Source organism: Lissotriton helveticus, chromosome 2_1 (assembly GCF_964261635.1).
Source record: "Lissotriton helveticus chromosome 2_1, aLisHel1.1, whole genome shotgun sequence".
Taxonomy (NCBI): Eukaryota; Metazoa; Chordata; class Amphibia; order Caudata; family Salamandridae; genus Lissotriton; species Lissotriton helveticus.
Window position 1 is genome coordinate 1315268264 of NC_136059.1, and position 25408 is coordinate 1315293671.

Genomic DNA, 25408 nt, shown 5'->3' on the forward strand with positions numbered 1-25408 from the left:
TTGCCTTCAAACATGGATCCAGAGCTCCGCTCCCTTTTTATTCTGTTTTGACGAGTTGTTTTTTAGTGCACTAGGGAAAGATGGCCTCACTTAACACTAAAGGGTTCAAAAAATGCCATGACTATTGCAATCAGACATTGGTAACAAACCCCTCATGAGGTGTGCATTTAGTTTTTGGCCTCGGGCACAGCTCCAAGTTATGCGAGGAGTGTGACATCATGCACCCGAAGCGACCCAGGACCTTGGAACGAAGCTGTACGTTGAAGGAAATCAAAGACATTACTAACCTCACGTATGTCCTGTTTCCACTCTGATAAGTCGAAGTCAAAATCGAAGCAAAACACAAGAAGAGAAGCAGGACTCAACACATCCCTCTACTCTGTCTGAATCTGAATAGAAGTCTCGAGGGTATTAAGATGCCACTTGATATCACTCCCGATCCCTGAGGTAATGATCCCGCAGTTGATCCTGTTGCACCTGTGTTTCCTGTGTCTTCTGCAACAAGGCAGCAGATAGTTGCCTTTAAGGGGGCCATGCTGTGTATTTTTGGCACTCTTCCTGCTCCCTCTGGTGTGCCTTCAGATGCCAACGATCTGCAGGGGCCTTCATCTGTGTTACCACCAGTCGATCCATCCTTGGTGCCCTCTGAGCCGCTGGAACCCATCTCAGGTTCTTCACCTACTCTTTTTCCAACTTCCATTCCTGCACTGCGACCTGCACCGTCCCTTCTTTCATAGGTGCCGGTCCCAATGTCACTGTTGCCAGAGGGGAATCCAGTTTTGACTCTGAGGTCCAATCCCAAGCGTAACCTATTGTGACCACGACTGAGGTCATGCTCCGACTCCATTCCAGTGCAACTGGTTCCAGTACAGCCTGATTCAGACAACACCCTCCCTTTACTGCAGAGCTGTCCTCAGAGAATCCAACATCTTTTTGGATCTGATTCTGACCAGAGTTTACCACCATCTGGAAATTACAATGAGGATAATTGGGACGATTTATCCTAACTTTATGATGAAGACAGTTTACACATGGATTTACAGGAGGCCAGTGAGCTTGATGCTTCCCTTCATACAGGGTTAATTTCTCCCCTTGGGCCACCAATGGAACAGGGTGCTTCCTTTTCTTTGGTAATTTGATGTACTTACGAGGTCCCTGTAACTAAACTATCTTCTATTGGAGTTACGAGAAATGGCCTTACAAAACTTCTACTACTTTAGCTGACTTCCTCTGAGCCCTTACTCCCATTCAGTGAAGCTATAGCAGACACTGTTCTGAGCAATTGATCAAAGTTTTACTCTTGTCTATTGGTGAGCAAGCAGGTGGCCAGACGCCATAGACTGTTGCCTGGTCAACATGATTTTCTTACGCAGCATCATAGTACAGAAAGAATAGTGGCCCAAATGTCTGTGAGCAAGGTGAATCCTAATTCATTTCATTTGACCACCCTCTGGACTAGGAGTTGAAAAGGATTGATGCGTTTGGGAAATAAGTGTTATCTTCTGTAAACTTAGCCTTGAGGTTGGCTCATGCGGTTTGCCTACTAGCTGTTATATGCACACCCCTGGGACATCGCCAGCGAGCTTTTGCTGGTTGTCCTGGAAGAGTTTAGGGCTACCTTGACTTAAATCATTCAAAATGGTCCTAGGCTAATATGTGATTTGTGCTGGTCTGAATACTACGGAGTGATTGGGGTGAACAGTTTATTTTATTTATTTTCACGGTTTTGTATAGTGCGAACAAGACCCTTGCGGGTATCAGAGCACTTTACAGGGCAAATATATCTACATAAATTATATAAGTACAATGAATTAGGTGAATATAGTAGTGGTAAATATTGGAGGACAGCACATATTTACAGGAGTATATAAAAAGGTTCAGGTGAATTTGTCCAAGACAATCAATTTCACTTCTTTTTTAAAAAAAAAGCTGCGTCACCTTGCGTGGATGCGATTCACATGTGCATACATCTGTTATGGATATGCCTTTTGATATTTTCTGCCTCTTTATCTAAAAGCTGATTCTTCCCTAGAATGCTTTAAGGAAGGTAGCACCATGGCACATTCTCTGGACTTTTTGACCATTCCAGACAGTTTCAATCCTTCCAAGGCTTCTCCTAAGGATTGGTTTAAAAGCAACACCAGGCTCCCCTACCCCCGCTACAGTAACCCCAGTCTTTTCGTGGCTGGGAATGGGTATCAGCCAGTCTATGTGCAGGTAACTGATCTTCCCAGTCCCCCTTCCCTGCAGCATCCATCTTCAAGCTGCATTACTTTGCCCTTAGTGGGGTACAACTATCCTGTGGGAGGCAGTGATAGAGAGCGCAAGTCACCGAACTAGTCTTTTATCAATATTCAACTGGGCCCATAATCAATATAACTCACAAATTATGCAGGTAACCTTCGCTCTACTACCAGTGTATTTTAGACATTTAGGACTTTTGACCTATCTATACCTTGACTTACCAATCTACGTCACCGGTACCTAAAGTCCTAAGGGATCAAGGGTGTTCGCATAATAGGAATAATAACATTTGCACTCATATAATAACCACAAACTCGGGAAGTTTTAAATTCTTTATCTAAGTTTCTTAAATGGTCATGATCCAAAGATTAAACACCAAAAGATTTTAAATAATGAAAATTAGAATCAAAATATAACTATGCAAAAGATGTATTAAACTAATTTCGATCATTTAGCAATAGGGAAGGTAAAGAAAGGGAACATAAAATACGATCAAAACGTTTAAGCATTTAACAAATGCGAGGGGAAAAAGGAAACATATGTCAAACTTTATCAATAGGAAGGGTAAAGAGAAAAAAGGAACCTTGATATGCAAGCACTATTATCAAATATGTAACATTTAGGGAGGGGAAGAGAAGGAAACAAATTAATGACGAACCCTTATACATTTATATTTACCTAGGAATGGTGTGAAGAACTAACCCTGGCCACAGGTCAGTTTGAAGGTCAAAACCCCGAAAGTTGCAGTCGCCAGTAGGCTAGCAGGTGCAGATCAGAATCAGGACAGGTAAAGCCTAATTGGATCAGGACAGGACCAGGATAAGACTGGCACCCGCAGTTAAGTTGCAACGCCTGCGCTACTCCCCCTCTGCAGCTAACAGCCGGAACCCCGATTGGGTTATCAATTTCTCCGACAAAGTGCTTCACCAGCACTTCAGCTCCCAGAACCCCGATTGGGTTATCGAATCTTCTGACAGAGTGCTCCGCAGCCCTCTGCTCTTGATCACCTATTGAGTGCGTTGGGTCAGTGACAAGTCAGCTATTCGGACAATGCGGACAAATTAACTAGCTAAGCCTACCCTAGTTATACTGTTTTCCAGGTCAATGTACCACCCCCCAATGTTGCAAGTGTAAGGATTCCCAAATTTGATTGGACAAGGAATGAGGAGATGTCGTCACACCATACCAAAATGACACTTTCTGCATCTCATATTTAAATTTGCGTCCCCACCCATCAATTGTATTTTCTCATGACATCTTTATTCCACCCAACAATGAATGTTCTATCATTTGTTACATTTTAGTTCATATTAAAATTCTGTTTCCCCTGTAGAGTTCAGGAGGTGAGGTTCTCAGGCGCATCTTGGTCAAGACTGTCTCTTGCACTCATTCAATGCCCTGACTCGATGAGTTTTCAGTCTCTTGTGCGCAGGCTCAAAAGTTTCAATATGGAGTTCAGCGACAAGCGTCAGGCCCAAATTTCATTCATATGTAAAAATAGAAAATAAACAGTTTGAGAACACAGAATATATGAATGCACTGTATACCACGTATCTCTACTCTATTCCCATTTATTTATTTTTAACTATTGCGTTAAGGTTAAGCAGAACGAACAGCTTAGCAAAAGCAGCAGTGCAAGCTCATGCATGCTGTAACACATAGCGGCCATTTTAATTCTAGTGCTCAGAAGCGAAAGATCCCCTCCAAAGCAAAGAGTACGTCGTGTCACGTGAGTATGACAGACGCATGCGCAGTAGAAAATCCCGCGTTGCAGCGGCCATATTAATGCAAGCGGATTACGGTTAGTAAAAGCACATATGCAAGCTTCCCTCGTATGATATGTAATGCAATGTTAGTAATGCGAACATGTTGATTAATTTATTAACGTTATGTCGAGAGGGCTGAGTACAAGCAAGTCGCATTACATGCAAATCCTTGTTCCATCAGCAGAAGCCAACATTTTTTACAAGAGTGGCACTCCATTACATCAGATGGGTCCTTCAGATCTTCCAGCAACACTATGCCCTTCTGTTATTTTCGACTCACTGAAGCTTGCTCTGAAATCAGAGTGGCTTCCAGAGGAGCACCTATTCATATTATTGCAAGAAGTGCGCATTCTGCTGTCCAAGGGGCCAGGGAGACGTTTCCAGACTCAGAAATAGGGGTGGGTTGTTACTCCTGCTATTGCTTCATCCCAAAGAAAGAAGGAGGCCTCAATCCTATTTTCGATATTTTTCTTCTGTATGCTTTCCTCTGGAAGGATACATTCAAACTGCTCACACTGGCTCTTGTTCAGTATACCTTGGACTTGCAGGATGCAAACTTTCATGTGCCTGTTCTTCTGACCCACAAACGTCACTTACAGTTCAAGGTTGGTCAAGAGCTTTTTCTGTTTGCCCTGCTCCACTTTGGCCTTTTCCTGCACTCCTCAGGGGTTCCCAAAAGGGTTGGTGCCCATCTTCAGAGATTGGAATATCAGTTGTCTCCTTCTTCAACGACTGGTTTTTGAAGGCGGGTTTGCCACAGTCAATCGTAGACCCCCTCCAGATGACGGCAAACATCCTGACATCGTTAGGGTCCTTAATCACAAGCTCTAAGGCTGCCTGCATGTCTGCTTCACCAGAGGGCCTATGTGGGATCTGCAGTAGGATCTGAAGTCTCAATGGGCTCTCAAGTCTCAGTGGGCCCTCAAGTCTCAGTGGGCTCAGCAGCAATAAAGCCTATTGGATGTCATCCAGGTTTCAGAGGAGACTGCCCAAGATTTTCAGTGGTGGCCGCTTGCAGTCTGACCTGCAACAGACCCTCTCCCTTCCCCACCCAGAACTGACAGTTGAGACAGATGTATTATTGCTGGGTTAGAGAGGTAATCTAAGAGAGGTGAACATCCGAGAACTCTGGTCTCTTGCAGAAGATAGCCTCCATATCAATCTTTTGGAGCTGGCAGACATTTGCCTGGAGTTGAAGGCCTTCCTACCATCCATTAAGTGAATGAAGGCACAGGTTCCCATGGACAACACCACAGCCATATGCTACTGCAACAAATAGAACACAGTAAGGTCCTTGGCTTTGTGTCAGGAGGCTCTGCGCTTATGGAGGTTTTTGGGACGTCAGGGTGTCTCCTTGATTGTGAACCGCCTGGTGGGTTCATTGTACTACAGGGTGTATGACTTCAGCTGGTGTTATCTGGCAGATCATGGATGGCGTTCAGTGATAAAGTAAAGCGCCCTATTTTCACTCCTCTGTTTAACACACAATTTCGGTTTTATTATATGGACAGTAGTTCTTGTGTGGTCCATGCATTTATTATACGCAGAACCCGTTTAGCCACTGTTCACCATAGCACACATGATATATTAATTCATCCTATGCTGTATGTGTAGTCATTTGCTACAAACTGATTACAAATGGCAGCTGAACCCCAATGTGGGACAGGGCATCTTCCCACAGTTGGGGAGAACCTAGACTAGATTATTTTGCCATTCCCAGCAAAAGTCCTTCCTGGGAGATGCATTTAGACTTGGGTGGAACAAGAGGCTGCTGTATGCCTTTCCCACTTTGCCTTTGCTGCCCAGAGTTCTGTAGAAGATCAGGAATGTCCAAGTCATTTGAATTTGGTACACAAAACCTATGAGCATGAGTATCTGCCCTCGGATCAGGCTACCACTTCTCGAAGATCTTCTGTCACAACAAGTGGGCAGTCGATCTTCACCAGAACCTGCGTAGTGTGCACCTCAATGTATTGAGATCAAGCAATGGCAGTTGATAGGGTTTATCTTGTCAACCAAAGTTCTGGATGCCATCCTAGCTGACAAGCTTTCTCCCACAAAGTCTATTTACCCTGGAAACATTTGTGACCTGGTGTTGAATCCCTTGGACAGAACCTTTGCAAGCCAAGCTGTCCGGTAATTTGTTGTTTGTTTGTTTTTTTGGCACAGCAGTGCCTTGCAGTTGGCACTATTCAAGTATTAAAGTAAACTATTAAAGTATAAACTATTAAAGTATAAGGTATTTTGATGTTTGTTTTTTTTTTTTGGGCACAACAGTACCTTGCAGTTGGCACTATTAAAGGTTATTTATCGGCCCTTTTGGCTTTTACTAAATCAATCATCCTTGTTCAGATCACCTATTCTGATAGTGTTTATTAAATGTTTACCACACATTCCCTCCCAGACTGTTTGTGATTCCACAGAGAGCACCTAATTTGGTCCTGATATTTCTTGTGTGTACTCCATTTGAGCCAATGCACAGCTGCTCGTTGCATCTTCTGGCATTAAAGAAAGTGGTTGCCAGCTGAAGAATCTTGTTGCAATGAATTCAGCTCATTATGACCAGGAAGGCATTCTTCCCAAAAGTAGTGACTCCTTTTCATGTTGGGTACTATATCACCTTCCCAATGTTCTTCACTCGCCTCACCCCGTCAAAGAAGGAGTTAAGACTCCATCGGATGGATCCATCATTCGCCTGAAGGATGATTAGGTGGATAATCTACTTTTTGTGGGGTTCTCCAGGGAAATAAAAGTTAAGGTGAAGTAGATAAGTAATTGTCATGTTGGATAATCCTTTGCATTTAGATCTGTTATTTAGCCTCTGAAGGACTGAGGACCCACCAGGATAAGGCTGCCACCACTGTGTTGGCATGCTAAGTGCCTGTTCTTGACATCTGTCAGGCAGTGATATTCACGTCAGTACCCATGTTCACAAAGCACCAACGCCTTGCAAGCCATCTCCAACAGGAAGGTAATTTTGCCCGTTCACGCCTGCAGGGCTTTTTGGTCTGATCCAACTCCACAGACCCTCCACCTTAGGGGAGGTGTTGCTTTGGTATCTATATTTAATGTGAGAAATCTGTGGTTGGGAGTATCCATTTAAAGAACAAGTTACTTTACCTTTGGTAAAGCTTTTTACGGTGGATACACTATATAACATGCTGATTCCCACTGGCCTCTCATCTCCCCATTCTGTAAAGTGGTCTGTTTTTACTATCTAAAAAAGCCCCAGATAGGAGGTCTGCCTACAGGAAACGGCATTAACCACGCAGGCTAAGCCATGTGTGCGGTTGCCAAGCAAGCAGAATGCCTCTTGCCTTAACAATGCATATGCCTTAACCACGCATATGCGTGAACCCCTGCATATGCGTGGTTAATGCAGTCAGAGGTTAGGGTATATATATATCACATACAGCGGATCACTGAACGGGCGCATGCTGTTAATTGGTGACTTCACGAACAGCCTCTTCCAGTACTTACTTCAAGGTTGTGCGCCCAGATGCTTTGTGGGATTTGTTGGCTGGATGGTAGGACACAGGAATGCTGTTTTTTTATTCCACGAAGACATCGGGGAATGGGAAGTGAAGCTGCAGGCACAGCCCACTGGGGGCAGTACGTACGTGCAAGTACCTGCAGTACGTGAATTTGGAGCACCGAGATTGGGAGCACCGAGTTCATGTGAACTCCCCTACCTTCGCAGTGCCTGCGCCAATCGGAACGGGGCATTGTGCTTTTTAAAGTGGACAACAGGGAATCGTGAGGAAATAGGCATTTGATAAAGGCACACCAGCCGAAACCGGTCATGCCGCTCCTTAGCTGTTGTTAAATAAAAGAAGGTGTTCCTGTGAACCTGAGTGGACCTGCTTCTTTCTGCACAGAAAGGACGTTGTATTGTATACATAGGTGCGGGCCACGCGCACCATTAAGTCCCCCTCCTCAAGAAAGTTTGGCGTGTACAGTGGTAAACTTTGTTGCTGCCTCTCAATGTGCTTGGGAACCACGCCGAACCACCACCATTTCCTGCAAGGCACAAGCTGTGGTAACTAATGTGACTTCACATACAGCGGATCACTGAACGGGCACATGCTGTTAATTGGTGACTTCACAAACAGCCTCTTCCAGTACTTACTTCAAGGTTGTGCGCCCAGATGCTTTGTGGGATTTGTTGGCTGGATGGTAGGACACAGGAATGCTGTTTTTTTATTCCACGAAGACATCGGGGAATGGGAAGTGAAGCTGCAGGCACGGCCCACTGGGGGCAGTACGTGAATTTGGAGCACCGAGATTGGGAGCACCGAGTTCATGTGAACTCCCCTACCTTCGCAGTGCCTGCGCCAATCGGAACGGGGCATTGTGCTTTTTAAAGTGGACAACAGGGAACGGTGAGGAAATAGGCATTTGATAAAGGCACACCAGCCGAAACCGGTCATGCCGCTCCTTAGCTGTTGTTAAATAAAAGAAGGTGTTCCTGTGAAACTGAGTGGACCTGCTTCTTTCTGCACAGAAAGGACGTTGTATTGTGTATATATATATATATATATATATATATATATATATATATATATATATATATATATATATATATTCACTGAAAAAAACATAGGTTTCAGGAGTTATATAGTTAGGAATTAGCTTTTACAAAACCTTTGAAATTCACTCAAAAAACTATAAGATTTAGTGGTGTTATAGTTAGTTGGACATTTTACTCATACAAAACTATTGAAATTGCTCCTATATAGTTAGTTGTACTAACTATATTTCGTGCACCCACAATCCACTGCTGATGATGTCACATATTAGATCATTCATGACATGGTCAGTGACATCACTGATGACATCTCAAATGACATCACTGATGACATCATCCAGTGAATGTGGTTTGCTTCGTTATTTAAATATGCATTATATATATAGCAATTTGCATTGAAGAATGAGTGGATAGATATAAATAAATATTTGGATGGAGGATTTAGTAGCAGTGTAATTGACTGTTTACTTGACCAATTTATAATGTCTCACTAAATATAGTGGATAGTGACTAAACTGTGTGAATATCTGTATCACTTTGTCAGTTGTTTTGTAAACTGATTCTACAGTTGGTTACTAGCTATGTGAAAGTCTATATTAGTTATTGATTAGTTAACTGAGTATTTGTATGGGAGTGTGAAAGTGTGTGTGGTTCGGTGGGGGGTGTGTGACTGTCCAAAGATGTGTGAATAGTTGATTCAGTAGATATATGAAGTTAAAACTACATGTTCTAACAGTTTGGGTGAGGGAATCTCTTTATGGGTGTGGTGATGAGCAAATATATTTCTCAAAGGTACAGGTCCAACAAACTAGAAAAATAAAAGGCAGTGTATGTGTCAGTTGTTGTATATAAATAAGTATACATAAGACACAATGATTGTGTGAGTGACTGTATGGATAACTGTATACTTGTAATAATGATTTTATAATTCACTAAGTATGACTTACTATCTAAATGAATAGAAGAAGTGGTGTTTGTATAAGTGTTTTGCTAAGTAAATATGTAAGTATGATCCATTGTTTGCATAAGTGAGTAGGATGACTTCATATGTGAATAGGATGCGTGCTGTTGTTTAATGTCGATATAGATGTATAAGTATTTTTGATAGTGTTCTATTGTTCATTGACAGCATGTATGAGTGAATCCATAGGTAAGTGATTAGATGTGTGTATACATCTATGAATCACTGAGTGGATTTTTAGATACTTGTATTGCTGTGACAATGGATTTAAATATGATACTCTGTATTTTACAAAGAGTGATGAAAAATTGTAATAGTGTATGAAAAGGTGTATGTGATTGTCACGTGGATGATGTCATCAGTGATGTCATCAGTGATGTCATTTGAGATGTCATCAGTGATGTCACTGACCATGTCATGAATGATCTAATATGTGACATCAGCAGCAGTGGATTGCGGGTGCGCGAAATATAGTTAGTACAACTAACTATATAGGAGCAATTTCAATGGTTTTGTATGAGTAAAATGTCCAGCTAACTATAACACCACTAAAACCTATAGTTTTTTGAGTGAATTTCAAAGGTTTTGTAAAAGCTAATTCCTAACTATATAACTCGTGAAACCTATGGTTTTTTCAGTGAATTTCAAAGGTTTTTTAAATGCTAATTCCTAACTATATAAGGCCTGAAACCTATGATTTTTTCAGTGATTTTGCAAGGTTTTTTAAATGCTAATTCCTAACTATATAAGGCCTGAAACCTATGGTTTTTTCAGTGAATTTGCAAGGTTTTTTAAATGCTAATTCCTAACTATATTAGGCCTGAAACCTATGGTTTTTTCAGTGAATTTCAAAGTTTTTTTTAATGCTAATTCTATTAGCGGATAACGTTTAAATATATTAATATCCTAGTGGGACCACCTGAGCAGCCCTAAGGGGTCAGGGTGTTTCTACCCTGCCCCCTTTTTGTGTTCTACACGTTTGTTTTTCTGCTTTCTTGTGCCTCAGTCTACTAAGACCCAAGATGGATGCCAACACTTCCTGGTTAGAAGTGTTGACAGCCAATGAGCATGCAGCTTTCTCGGGAAGGCATGCTGATTGGCTGTCACTGTCTGTCAACACTAGCACAAGATGGATGCCAACACCTCCTGGTTAGAAGTGTTGACAGCCAATGACCATGCAGCTTTCCCGGGAAGGCATGCTGATTGGCTGCCACTGTCTGTCAACACTCAAAACCAGGAAGTGTTGGCAGCCATCTTGTGCCTTGTTAGAACCAAGGCACAAGAAAGCAGTGAAACAAAGGTGTGAAACTCGCAAAGGGGCCAGAGTAGAAGCACCCTGAACCCCTAGGCCTGCTCAGGGGGTCCCACAAGGACCCCCAAGGCAAAAAAATAAATACTTTTTTTTTTTTTAAAAGTCGCGGGGTACGCGTACCGTGCGCGTACGGTACGCGTACCCCGGGACTTTTTAAAAAAAAAAAATATTTTTTTTTACCTTGGGGGTCCTTGTGGGACCCCCTGAGCAGGCCTAGGGGGTCAGGGTGCTTCTACCCTGCCCCCTTTTTGAGTTCTACACGTTTGTTTTTCTGCTTTCCTGTGCCTCAGTCTACCGAGGCACAAGATGGCTGCCAACAGTTTCTGTTTTGGAGTGTTGACAGACATTGGCAGCCAATCAGAATGCAGCTCGCGCACTAGAGGTACGCGTACGGTACGCGTACGTGCGCATACGGTACGCGTGCGGTAAGCGTACCGTAAGAGTACGGGTAAGCTGCTATAGATATATATATTTTTTTTAACCTAAATTACTCAAAATCCACTGGAGCACATATCTTGAGACATAGCAAAGGCACATCGGGCTACCAGTCCCTACAATTTTGCCAGGTTTGGTGGAAAACCATTCAGCCGTTCGGGCTAAAAGTGAGTCCAACCACCCTATGGAAATTAACATGGGGAAAACACGTTTTGGGACCGCCCTTTTATCTCGGCCCCCGCTTGATGAATCCCCCCGAAACTTTCAGGGAAGGAGCGGAGCGCAGCGAGGCAAAGTTAAGGAAAATTACAGGCAGATCCCTCAACCGGCGCCAAAGTTATTCCCAATAGAATGTTGCGCTTTCCCTATGGAAAACAATCCTAACTATATATACCTACTGGCTATCGCCAGTAGGTAATATATATATATGTATGTATATATATATATATATATATATATATATATATATATATATATATATGTATGTATATATGTGTGTGTGTGTCTATATATATATATATGTGTCTATATATGTATATATGTGTATATGTATGTATGTGTGTGTGTGTGTGTGTGTGTATATATATATATATGTGTGTGTGCATGTGTATATATATATTTTTTTTTTAAAGACATATGCGTGGTTAAGACCTTGTTTAATTGTCATGTGTGGTTCTGTCATACAATCCTGAATACAGGTTTCTCTAATTATTTTGTGTTCCTCGTCCAAGGGTGCTGAAATAGTCAGGGCCGTTTCTAGGTGTTTTGCCGCCCTAGGCGAGAATTGAAAAATGCCGCCCCCTCCCTTTTTTTACCATCACTCTCTTCCCCCGTCATCCAGGCTAGAAGAATAAATGCATTAGATATAAAATAACTTGTATTCAACATTAAACAACAAAACACATAAAACATTAAATAACTAAATAAGCACTGTTCATGATATTTGCAGGGGTGTGGAATTTAATAAAATATCTACTTGTCCATGGGACAGGTTGCTTCATAAATCTACTTGTCCTATAACAATTCACTTGTCCCTTCGGTGCCATGTAGTGCAGCGACAAATTATGGCTGCAATCTCATTATATAAGAGCTCTGATATAGCCCCTCTGATTATGCCAGGACTCATACCATAGTAGTGTTTGAATACTTACAATCCCCTTATGTTACCATGTTTCCGCAGATCAACATACTGGGGCTGAAGGTAGCCGTAAGCAATATTTTCAGGGTTAAAATGCCCCTTTGAATCTGTGCAAACCAACTAACTTGCATGTTTTAAGAGTTTTCAACAACTCTTCTCTAATCTTTTCCCTTACTGGTACTTAAGAGAAGCATGCTTTTGACTTTTTTTCAGTCCCTTTATGCATGTGCATGAACTGTAAGAATGTCAGATGTGTTTGTCTGTCACAGTAATTACACACAATTTAAATAGCACTATTTATTTCTTTTATAGCACTACTCAACCCAATGCAGGGTGTCAGAGTGCTTTACATAACATACACATTGAAAATAAATTGTGCAAGTGTGTAAATCAATGTACAAGATGTGTTCAGTGAGGGTCAAAATATGTAGTAGTTACATATCCTACAAAGCTCACTGTGGTATATTAAAAGGCTTACTAATTATGAACTACAAGTAACGAAAGGATTGGTGTTCAAAGCAGTAGCCCACTTACCTAGCTACATTAAAAAAATATTCTGTAATCTGCACATTACATGATGTGCTTTGAAGGAGACACATTAACCTTCAATACTACTTTGAATCATATCTGGGACAACACAAAATAGAGATCTCTCCAACAAATACTTCACTCTCCAGAGTTATCTCACCAATTATTATTCCCTGATATTTATTGGGCACCTCTGCAGAAAATGTCTTAACCCCATAAAATATTAGAAAACGCAGAGTTTGCAACCAATTAATCATAACAGATGTACTACCATGCTTCTCCTTGTTGCCAATTTCTCTATGGCAAGGTTTTTAAAACAATTAGTAAAATTAGTTGAGGGCCACATTTTGCTTTGGGAGTGTGCTACTTTTTCAGCACAACCCTAAAGCAAAATTTGTGAAATCAAATAATGTGCTTAATGCACTCATGATATACCTAATAAAAAAGAATGCGTGGGATCTTATCTGATGTTAATTCGTGTGATGTCACTTACTGTGATGCCACATTTTGACATCATGGGTTGTGTGGCCCAATATGCACCAATTTTGGCTTGATTTTAGTACTCAACTGTGGGGGAAGGAGAGGGCACTTTTTCTTGCAAGCAATAGGAACCTAGCACAGTATGTAGACTTCTGCTACCTTGTGGGTACATCAACTGAAATGATTTGGGATGGGAGAATCTGTAGGGATGGCTGTACTTTTGCATACACTGGAGTTTAGGAAGTGGGGTCAAAAGAGAAACAGGGGTACTTACCAAGGAGACAAAGGAATTACACAAATACTGAAAAGTGACAGCGCCTTCCATCATTTACAGCAGTATCTACTGCAAGACGTTATTGGACCTAGCTTAATGCTGTCTAATATATGGATATAATGGGGGGGGGGCTCAAATAAAATGTGGGTGTTGTTCTGGCTGTGCTATGAATCTGATGAGGAGTTTTGGTCAAAGATAGGTGAAGGTTGGTGAATGTTGTTGGGAAGTGTGCATACTAGACCCCCCTATCATGGACCATACGACCATCTGATTGTCAGTCTATTGATTTCAGCACACTGATTGTAAGACGAGTGAAGTTAGGTGTTTAGGGTGTAGTCAAGGAAAGAACTGATTTTGACATGCGGGGGTGACACTTATATGCGACTCCCCTCCATCACTTCCAGGATGAAGCCAACGTGGCGCCGCATGGCACCACCTAGCAGCTCACAGGGGCACTGCTATAAAAACATCTGGATGTAATCTGACACTTGGGGAATATTCTAAAGGTGTGGAATCTATAGTTAGAGTCTCCATCGAAAACAGTGTTACGGAAGGTGAGTAACTTGTTCTTCTACAAAGGTCAGTGATTTCTTGGCAAGCTGCCTGCACCAAATATGCATTGATTCGACAGAAGTGTAAACAACACTTGTGTTTTGTTGCGCTGCTGAAAATCAGAACGTGTTACTTTATATATTCTTGATTCGATAGGTGCCATATTCAAAGGGCAATAACTGTAAAGTCACCAGAATTGATCAAAAAAGTAATAACATGAGGTACCTTATGTCCTGGCTGCTTCCCATTCCGAACTTGTGGATTTCACTGTCAACTAGTGACAGGACTAGAAACTGCACCTCTTTAATTGTGCATCTGATATCACACATGCAGGTGATATGTCATGTGCATGAATATGACCTTGAGTCTACGCTCTGCAAATTTGTGTTTCCTCTGTTCTTGTGTGAATCAGAAATCTTCATTTATTGTACTAGGTGATGTGCCGTAGAGGACAATGGTCCCATTTCTTTTCTAAATTATTGCGTGTTGTGTGTGTCTCACTTGCTCTATATTATGTAGTAATATCTTCCTTCAATTTGAGGACCCTTTGCCACTACATGTTTTTTTTTCTTTGTGTGTGGTGTCACCAGCAATTTTCAGAAGATAAGTCACATAATTTCTGTATCTTAGGTTTTAGAAACACTCATTCCGAAAACACCTGTGCTCTGTAGCCTTACATCAGTATGAGGCCCCTTTGCATCAATCTGGCACATGTGCTGTAGTTCACAGATACATTATATTTTATCATTCGGAAAAGGACTTAACAGGTGGGCTCGGGAGCTAGATGGGCAGCAGGGGATATAGTACTGCATTTCTGTTACAGATTTAGAGATGTCCGGTCTCCAGGGCTTCTTTTTCTCCCATGTAGTCAAGGTTCAGCTAAAGAGATTCAAGAATCCCAAGAGCTGAGCGAACTTCAGGGTCAAACTCTTTCATGCACCAGAGACTCCTCTGCACTTTCTGGTAGAGTCCACCTCACCAACTAAGGACCTAGCTGATGCGTTTAACCTAGAGAGTGAGTATACATCTCTTTCTGAGCATGAACAGGGGTTTGAGTATGCATCTCTTCTTGAGCATGAACCAGGGGCTCTTGTGCTCTACTATGGGGAACGGTTTCAGTGGTAACCAAGGGGTTTATAGAGTAACTCCTCCTTTGAGCACCTTCTGTGGCTGTTCCAGCCTGAAAACCTCTGACTCATACCTTGCCTACCATGCAGGACTGCCACCGTCCCTGGTGCTTGCGTCTAGTTTTGCTTCTCCCTTCTGCCCCAGCACAAGGAGATGCTAAGGCCCATCTGGTTTTGCACCTGTGTCTTACTCAAAGTGTCTCTTACAAACGAACGAAAAGGAACCAATACCAGATCTCATGACATGTGTCACTACGTACTGCCCAGCGACATATGAGGTACAAAAACTGGTAAAGAAGAACTGGTGTATCCTCACTACAGGAAAGTTGAATGGGCCAAAACCGAGGTTTGCAAACAAACGGACTTGCAACCTAAAAGACATACTTGTCCATACACGACCGATAAGAAAAAGGAATCTTTACAGTTGAGAACTATGGGAATGACCCCTGTCACTGGCCACTATCCGTGTGGCGCGTGCCTTGTTTGTAAATTGCCAACAATGACAAAGTCTTTGCAACTAACAGAGTCCCTCACCTGGACACAACGCCAACACACCAATTGTAATTCTACCCACGTAGTTTACATGATTTGGTGCCCCTGTGAAAGAAAGTATATAGGGATGACATGCAAAAAAATAAAAACGAGGATTGGAGAACATAAAAGTAACATCAAACTGAAGAAAAACACTACAAAATTATGTTCCCATTTCATTGAATGCGGCCACAAAGTGGAAGAATTGAGATGGACAGTAATAGAAATGTTGCACGACAAAACCAGCAATGCTGAAAAGGTACTATTCGAGAAGGAACAGCGTTGGGTCAACCGGTTACAAACACATCTCACAGGATTAAATGATAATATACCTTGGCATCAATTTGCGTAAAATACTGATACCTTAGATAACTGGGATTTCAAGAATACCAAACGAGGTATATTGAGAGAGGACTTTATATTTATGAACCAACTTGATTGGTACCATTAGAGGAGAAAAGATATATATACCCATTGGGGCATACCGACTTGTGAATCTGGCAAATTAAATCACCAATGTTAGCAGAAGTAGTGGAGGATATAGGGCCAGATGTAGGTAATTCGTATTTACCGATTCATAAATACCGAATTTTACCGATTCGGTATTTATGAATCAGTAAATATGAAGGTGTGAGATGTAGGTAAAATCGGTAATTGAATTACCGATTCTGTAAAAATCGGTATTTACCGAATCGGTAAATACCGGTTCGGTAATGCCCATTGATTCCTATGGGCATTGAAGCCCATAGGAATCAATGGGCATTACCGAATCGGTATTTACCGATTCGGTAAATACCGATTCCAGCAAGGGTGCAGGGGGTGTCACTTTGACACCCTCTAGCACCCCAAATACAGGCATGTGTGCCATGTGGCACACAGACATGCCCTAAGGGCATGTCTGTCTGTCACATGGCATAGGTGTGCATGCACACATGTGCATGCACACCTGGATTCGGTATTTTACCACCCAATTGGATTGGGTGGTAAAATACCGAATCTGTAAGGCCTTTGGGACTCAGAAGAGTCCCACCTACATATGAAAGTTACCGAATCCGTAAAAATACAGATTCTTTATTTTACCGATTCAGTAAATTTACCGATTCGGTAAATTTACCGAATCGGTAAAATTGGCCCCCTACATACCGAAAACCCATTTACCGGTCGGTAAATGGCCACCTACATCTGGCCCGTAGTCCTTTCCATATGAAATGACTGCCAAATTTGACTCTTGAATTTATAGAATGTGTGAATTAACTGCTTTCCGCAGTGTACGAAAATCACCCATAATGAAGTAAATATTAATTTTACCAATTCTTAACCTCTTGTGGTAAATATACTGTGATATAAGTTTATATCCCAGAACGTCATAAAACCTAGGCTCTTCGACAAAATCCTTGCTTTGTCTTTAATAACACACATCACTGAGCGAATTTAAATACATCACGGAGCTTTTTCTGCAAACATATCAGTATGCATTATGCCAATTGAGAATCACGCAATTCGGCGTACAATAAAGTTTCCCTACCTCAATAGAAAACACACAAAGTCCTCTGCCTATCTTTACGCACATTTAATGAACAGGAAACAGGACTCCGACGTCTAGGGGCAGAGCCAGCACAAGACGCGGAGAGTATCCTGCATGCGGGTGAGAATGGCGGCCGGGATCACAACTAGAGCCTCCTTTATGCCTGTACTGGTGGTGAGACAAAAGCTAACCTCCTCTTTTATTTACAGCTTAGGACCCGAGTGTCCGTTGCACCCTATAAAGACCTGCTAATCTTATCTTAAGGTAATGAATAACGCGAATATTTTTCTTAAGAGTTTATTAGCGTTTTGCGTAATATGCGCCCTTAGACAATACCGCAAGGCGTAATAGAGTTTCACCAGCACACTCGCTCTCAGAAAAAACGCCACTAGTGACTATGAAACCGGCGACTGGGACAGTTAAAACTTGCGCGTAGGACTGTGATATTTCCGTTTGCAGCCAGCGCGCAGTTGCATTAACAACTTATATGAGCAACATGAATCTAGACCTACCAGCGCAATAATGCAATGATAATATAAGGTATAGACACCCCATACAATACACCAGAGGGGTCGGGGAGAGGTCAAAAACTATACAACTAGATCTCTATTGTCTCAAGTTGTAGTTTAAACATGGTGGTCTCCATGTAATCTGCTCGAATGAATGGAGTGCATTACACAGAATATATTTAATGCACCGGACTGGCAATAATTGTTTCCTTGAGTAAATAGATATCAAAATGAGATATTTACACTGATTTAGCACCCCTATCTGCTTGTGTGTGTTTCTTTCGTTTCAGGTTAATTGACCTATCAAAACGGAGTGTTAACAATCTAACACCAGTTGTGAGTACTACACAAATTGTGTGAGTTACATATTTGTTTTTTAGATGTTTGTCCTGACGAATGCTCCGCAGACCCGGCTGGGCCAAATGGAGCAGAAACATGTTGACTAAATCCACAGTGATATAGATAGATCTAGTAACACGATCTATATTTATATCAAAAACATTTTAATAACAAAACTTCAACCTCACGTCAATTAAAATGTATTATTTTTTTGGGTGCGGTTTTGTTTTTTATACACCACTTGCTCACTCTCTCCTGTTGGGGGTCGCCTTTCAATCTCTGGACACTACTACCTATACCAGAGGTTGCCTCAGGCTTGAGGCAGGCATATAACACAATTTGGACACCCGATGATAAATGCCATAACGCGTATGTGGGGCGGAGAAACGACATACACCGCACAAAATACATAGCGTTTATGAGGGTGATTCAAATAAAACTTATGGTGTTGTAGTTACAAGTGTCCATTCTCTCTTGGTTATGTGATATGAAATTGGGGAACTGAATGGACAGCAATTCCTCCTCCCTACCTGTTGATAACAATTACTCAAAGTTCACTCTGTCATTAATTCACCACTAGACTCAGAGGAACGTGACACTACACTCCTGATTCCCTCTCTGTATCATAGAAAGCAAGCAGTTGCACTAGACTTTCCAGCAGAGTCTCATTCAGTGTCACAGCTTGTACCCACAATTATTCTTCTAGGTTTTCCATATCTTGAGAGATCTCTTTTATCTGTCCTCTTCTCCGGAAAGACTTTAATCCAATGTGAGACACATTTAATACTTCCAAGCGACCTGGATTAGCAGCAGTTAGCTCGTGAGTTGATTCAACGTTCTTTCTTTCAGTCGGATCCAAGATCATAACTTAGCAATATTGTATCATCCCTCCTAGTTTTAATGTGTTCATCAGTATCTTGTGTGCCAAGCTAAAACAAGTGAGATTATTAAGTGTCCTCAGGACACAGCAGAACTGCATTCTTCACTCAACTCACCAGAAGTACTGGGTGATAGATCAGCCACTTGATGTGGCCCACCCACCCAAAAATAGCGCACTTTCGTGCTTTCCCTTTTGCTGAAAATCAAATCACTACGGATGAATAGGTTCTCTTGTTGGTGCGGAATGAACGTGCTCTAAACCCCCATGCTAATTTAGTCCACCAATGCCTCACTGAACAGCTCAGGGTCTGGATCAGGCTATGGATTTGTTTGTTCAGGCAAATGATCAGGCTCCTTCATTTCCAACACTTGCTTCATTCTCAAGCTGCTGCAAAGCTGTAAGTCAAAATACAGCTGAAAGTGTTTCAGGGGAGTGGTGCCAACTGCCTCCATCTTTCTCTTTCCACCCCTGTATCCTCTCACCCATCACCCAATATGAGTACCTGTTTCCTGAGGATGTGACCCTCTCTCATCCGTACCTCTCTTCATGGAACATGGATATCCTGGTGGCTGCCTTGAAGTCCTCCCACAGAGGCAAGTACAAGACCTAATGGCTTGTTCTGTTATTTTCTTTTGCAAAAGAATATCAACTTCTTGGTGGACAAAGACATTCTTTTCTAGACATCTCACTGAATCAGGCATCCGAGGAGCCAGTTGGCACTTATGGCCTGCAGGAACACTTTCCGAGAATCTTTTTCATTGCCACCTAGGTCTAGCATTCACCCTGCTGTCTCTTCTGGTTCTGGTCAGATTTATACACAAACCATTGGTCTCTTATGAGTTGAATCTTCCTTCTTGGAATGTTTTTTCCTATTCATCACAAATTTATTCAGGCATAATAATGAGCTACAGGTCTTATGCGCCTCAAGACCATATACTGTGTTTTATTAGGATAAGGGGGTCCTGAGGACTTCACTTTTGTGCCAAAGGATATGACTAAACTTCATCTGAACAACTGTGATATTTCTCCCTACATTATTATTATTTCTGGTCCTGTATTTCTCCTCAGCCAAAAATGCACGGTTGTGATTCAAATTGCTGATTATGTTTTTGCCTGGACAGGATGAGGTTTTAGGCATTAATGTCTACCCACTGCTTAGAACATGTTGTCTGAAGTGTTGCTATAAAAGGGACAGATCATTTATCCTGTATCGGAGTATATTAACCAGGAGCTAATGAGGGATAAGTGGAATTTACCAGACAGACCTTTCGTACAGATATACAGGTCCGATATATGTGCTACACCTCATGCATTTTGCATTCATTAGCGAGCCGGCGGTTTCGGCCCAAGCGCCGTCGTCAACTTTGGTCCCGACTTCACAGGGCCCCGGGGGATGCAGGCCTGGATCCAGGTTGACGCGAGTTGACCTCACGACTCCTCCGCTGGTGCCGACCCCGATGGTGTCACTCCCGGCGCCGTCCTAGGATGACACCGTCCCCTGTTTTAGCCCCGGCGTCGGTGGGTGAGCAAATTATCCGTGACCCGGCTACGTCATTCCTGCCTGTTTATCAGGACACGGATGAAGGGGAGGACTGGGAGGGGTCTCAGGACCCTCTGGGACAGCAGTGCCAGTTGAGTCAGGACTGGGCAGATGAGCTAGGGGTGCCAGTGGCCTTGACACTTCACCTGACACTGGCTTCATTTCTCCTCCCTCCGTGACTACGTAGGAGGGTGCTACCTATGGTGTGGTGTTGCGCAGGGCAGCCAAGGCCTTGTCTCTTGAGCTCCCAGCTGCGGCAGTGAGGACTAATCTCCTCACCGAGGTGCTTCAGCCGCAAGTAAGCTCTTCGGAATCTCTGCTGCCGTTCAATGAGGCCCTCACAGACGTTCTGATGGGCACCTGGTCCAAGCCCACCACAGTGCCCCCTGTGGATCGGAACGTGGCCCGACGCCACCGCCTGGTTCTGGGCAACCCCTGCTTTCTGTCCGTACACTCCACCCCCGAGATCCTGGTGAACCAGGCCTCTAGGTCCCAGACCGAATACCCGACTGCCCCTCTAGATCGGTAATCTAAAAGGTTTGACCAGTTTGGGAAGAAACTGTTCTCCTCACTTAGTCTGGTGTTGCGGTCTATCGAAACCGCTTGCCTTTTGGGCTGTTACACCCACTCTTTGTGGGACACGGTTGGGGACGTGCTGCCCCAGTGTCCGGAGAAGGCCCAGACACGGCTCATCCAAGCTCTTGCTGAGGGGCTGGATGCAGCACGTTATTCTATCAGATGTGGACTTGATACCACAGACTTGCTAGGCAGAGCGATTTCCACGACGGTGGCGATCTGTCGCCACGCCTGGCTGAGGTCCGCCAATTTTTCGGGGATGTCCAGTCCACGCTCATGGACATGCCCATCGATGGCCGTCGCCTTTTCGGCGACAAAGCAGACAGTGCGCTTGAGCGTTTCAAGGACTCCAGGGCAACAGCCAAGTCCTTGGGCCTGTCAGGCCAACGCCAGCAGCCTTCTGCTTTTTGCCCCTTTTGTGGCCAACGAAGGGGCCCCCGACACGTTCGTCCAGCCACAGGCTGCAGAACCAACCTCAACGCGGTCGCAGATGTGGTAACCGCCGTGGCGGTGCAGGGGGACAGAGGCCCGGTCAGTCCACATCCACTCAGCATCTGCCTCAAAGCCTTCCTAGTCCGAGCTTTCAGGCCCATTCGACGCCAGTGGGGAGCAGGGTTCACCATCACCTCCTCCAATGGCACACCATCACTTCAGACAGGTAGATGCTGCAAATCATCCGAAGGTGCTACTCGCTCCCCTTCGAGGCGACCCCTCCAGCCATGCCACCACAGTACCACTGCATGTCGGGGGATCACTTGCAGCTTCTGCAGGAGGAAGTTATAACCCTCTTGGCCAAGGGGGCCATCGAGCGCGTTCCTGGGCCAGAAGTAGGACGTGGTTGCTACTCCCACTGCTTTCTGGTTCCCAAGAAGGGCAAGGGGGGCCTGCACCCTATCTTGGACCTCTGGAGCGTCAATAGCTTCCTCCGCAAAGAGAAGTTCAAGATGCTGACTTTAGCTCAGGTCCTGGCTGCCCTAGGCCCTGGAGACTGGATGGTAGCGTTGGACTTGCAGGACGCCTATTTCCAAATCCCCGTCCTGCCGGCCCACCGGCGCTACCTGCAGTTCACGGTAGGCCACGAGCACTTTCAGTTTACCGTGCTCCCCTTCGGCCTCACCAGTGCCCCTCGGGTGTTCACGAAAGTAATGGCGGTGGTCGCAGCTCATCTGCGCAGATCAGGGGTTCCAGTCTTCCCCTATCTTGATGACTGGTTGTTAAAGGCGGGCTCACCCCAGACAGTCATTTCCCACCTCCAGACTACAGCCGATCTCCTACACTCGCTGGGGTTCTCCATCAACGTGCTGAAGTCACACTTGTGCCCCTCTCACAAGCTCCTCTTTATCGGAGCGGATCTGGACTCGGCGCAGTTTCGGGTTTATCCTCCCGAGCAGCGAGTTCGGCATATTCATGCTCTGATTCCGATCTTTCTGCCTTTATCCCTAGTCTCGGTCAGGATGACGCTGCGGCTCCTGGGGCTGATGGCCTCCTGCAGGTACATCACCCCAGGTGGCGGATGCGGGCTCTGCAGTGGGACCTGAAGTGCCAGTGGGAACAGCATCAGGGCAACCTGTCTGACCACGTCCTGATCTCGGAGGGCACTGCAAGACAGTTGCAGTGGTGGCTCATGGACCGCGATGGGGTCAACAGCAGATCCCTCTCCCTACCCCAACCGGAGCACACAGTGGTGACGGATGCGTCCCTCCTGGGATGGGGGGGGCCACATGGGAGAGGCAGAGATCAGAGGCCTCTGGTCTCCGGCGGAGTCCCAGCTCCATATCAGCCTTCTGGAGCTGCAGGCGATCCGACTTGCACTGAAGGCAATCCTTCCCTCTGTCCGGGGAAGTGTAGTGCAGGTGTTCACGGACAACACCACCGCCATGTGGTACTGCAACAAACACGGCGGGGTGGGGTAGTGGACCCTTTGCCAGGAGGCTCTGCGCCTCTGGACTTAGCTGGACACCAGGGCATCACCCTGGTGGTTCAACACCTGGCAGGTTCCCTGAACGCCAGGGCAGACGAACTCATCCGCCGGTGCATGATGGACCACGAATGGCGTCTGAACTCGGACGTGGCGCAAGGTCTCTTTCAGCAGTGGGGAGAGCCTTGTTTAGATCTATTCGCCACCTAAGAGAACGCGCAATGTCATCAGTTCTGCGTGTTTGAATTTCCAAGGCGGCACGTGCTCGGAGACGCTTTTCGTCGCTAGTGGTGTTGCAGTCTGTTGTACGCCTTTCCGCCTATACCACTTCTGCCCAGAGTGCTGAAGAAAATCCGACGCGACCGGGCCCAAGTCATCCTTGTGGCTCCGGACTGGGCACGAAGATACTGGTATCCCGAGCTACTCAGTATGTCAGTCGATCCCCCGATTAGTCTGCCTTTTCAGGAGGACCTTCTGTTGCAGCAACAGGGGACGGTCCTCCACCCGTACCTGTCCAGTCTCCACCTACATGTGTGGAGATTGAGTGGCGACAGTTGAGGCCCTTTGACTTGCCTCCTGAAGTCTGCGATGTCATTCTGGCAGCCAGGCGTCCCTCCACAAAAACGGTATACGCCTGCAGATGGAAGAAATTTGTGGTATGGTGCACAGCAAAGGCTGTGGATCCACTTTCTGCCCCTCTTTTCAGAGGTTCTCCTCTTTCTTCTTTCTCTTGCCCAGCAGGGCTCTGCTCTGGGCACTATCAAGGGCTATCTCTCGGCCATTTCAGCCTTCTTGAGGCTTCCTTACCAGCCTTCTCTTTTCAAGTCCCCTGTTGTAAATAGATTCTTGAAAGGCATCACACACATGTTCCCTCCTGTTCCTTTCGTGATGCCTGTCGGACTTGAACTTGGTGCTTACTTACCTGATGTGCTCTCCCTTTGAGCCACTTCATAATTGTCCTCTTCTGATGCTTAAAACTGCTTTCCTGGTTGCCATCACCTCTGCCAGATGAGTGAGTGAGCTTCAGGCTCTGTTTTCTAATTCTCCTTTCCTCTCTGTCCATCCGGACAAAGTTGTTCTCAGGACTCGTCCTTCTTTCCTGCCCAAGGTGGTTACGGCTTTTCACATCGGGCAGTCCATCACCTTGCCCACCTTCTTTCCTCCTCCGCATCCCTCGAAAGAGGAAGAGAGGCTCCACCGTCTGGACCCAAAACGTGCGCTCTCTTTTTATCTAGACCGCACACGCCAGTTCCGGGTGGACGACCAGCTCTTTGTTGGCTACGTGTGCGCTAAGAAGGGACGGGCGGTGCACAAGCGGACCATCTCTTGGTGGGTCATTTTGTGCATCAAGGTCTGTTATTCCTTGGCGAAAAAGGAGCCTCCTGTGGGGCTGCGTGCCCATTCCCCTCGGGCCACGGCGGCTACTACTGCCCTGGGTCGGGGAGTCCCCTTGCAGGACATCTGTCAGGCAGCTACGTGGGCTTCGCTGCACATGTTCGCTAAGCACTACTGCCTGGACAGCCAAGTCCGGAGAGATGGCTTCTTTGGCCGTTCCGTTCTCCAGGACTTCCAGGTGTGATCTTGTTCGCAGACCTACCACCGGGATTGGTATTGCTGGGGTATCTATTCCAAGGTAAGGAATCTAACACCTGTTTCTTTGAGATGCACAAGTTACTTACCTTTGGTAATGATATAGCTGTAAGAAACAGTAGTTAGTGTTAGATTCCTTACCGCCCCACCCATCCTCCCCGTTCTGCGAACCGATATCTAGGGTTAATGTATCTCCCTTTGTGGGCCCTAGTTTCATGGCACCAGTGTCGGTTTCTTGCATGGCTCTGCGTTCCTGGCACGGAAAGCTATGTACAGAACTGACGTCAGCGCGCGAGGGCGGCGTCTAAGTACTCCGATTACGTCATCCTGGCGATCACGACGCCGACGGCGGACGCTGACCCGCAGATGACGCCTACCGACGCGCAGGGGTACTGCTGCCGAAAACTTTTCAGATCCAGTCTGATGCCTGGGGATATTCTAAGGTAAGGAATCTAACACTAACTACTGTTTCTTGCAGATATATCGTTACCGAAGGTAAGTAACTTGTGCATTATGCAGCATGATCATTTCTTGGATTGGCAAGTCGACACAACAGTCTGAGATGAATTGAAGAATAACAGAATTAGTTTGTACCCTGTGGGTCGACCCATTATGCAAGGTGAATACGGTTTGGGCACGTTGTGCGGAATATGCA

At 44.7% G+C, this 25408-nt stretch overlaps 1 protein-coding gene across 1 annotated transcript in view; it reads left to right on the forward strand.

Moving 5' to 3' along the window:
- ELP1 (elongator acetyltransferase complex subunit 1) overlaps positions 1-25408 on the forward strand; it is an 861256-nt gene that overhangs the window by 460640 nt on the left and 375208 nt on the right. The gene's annotated exons all lie outside the window — the stretch shown is intronic.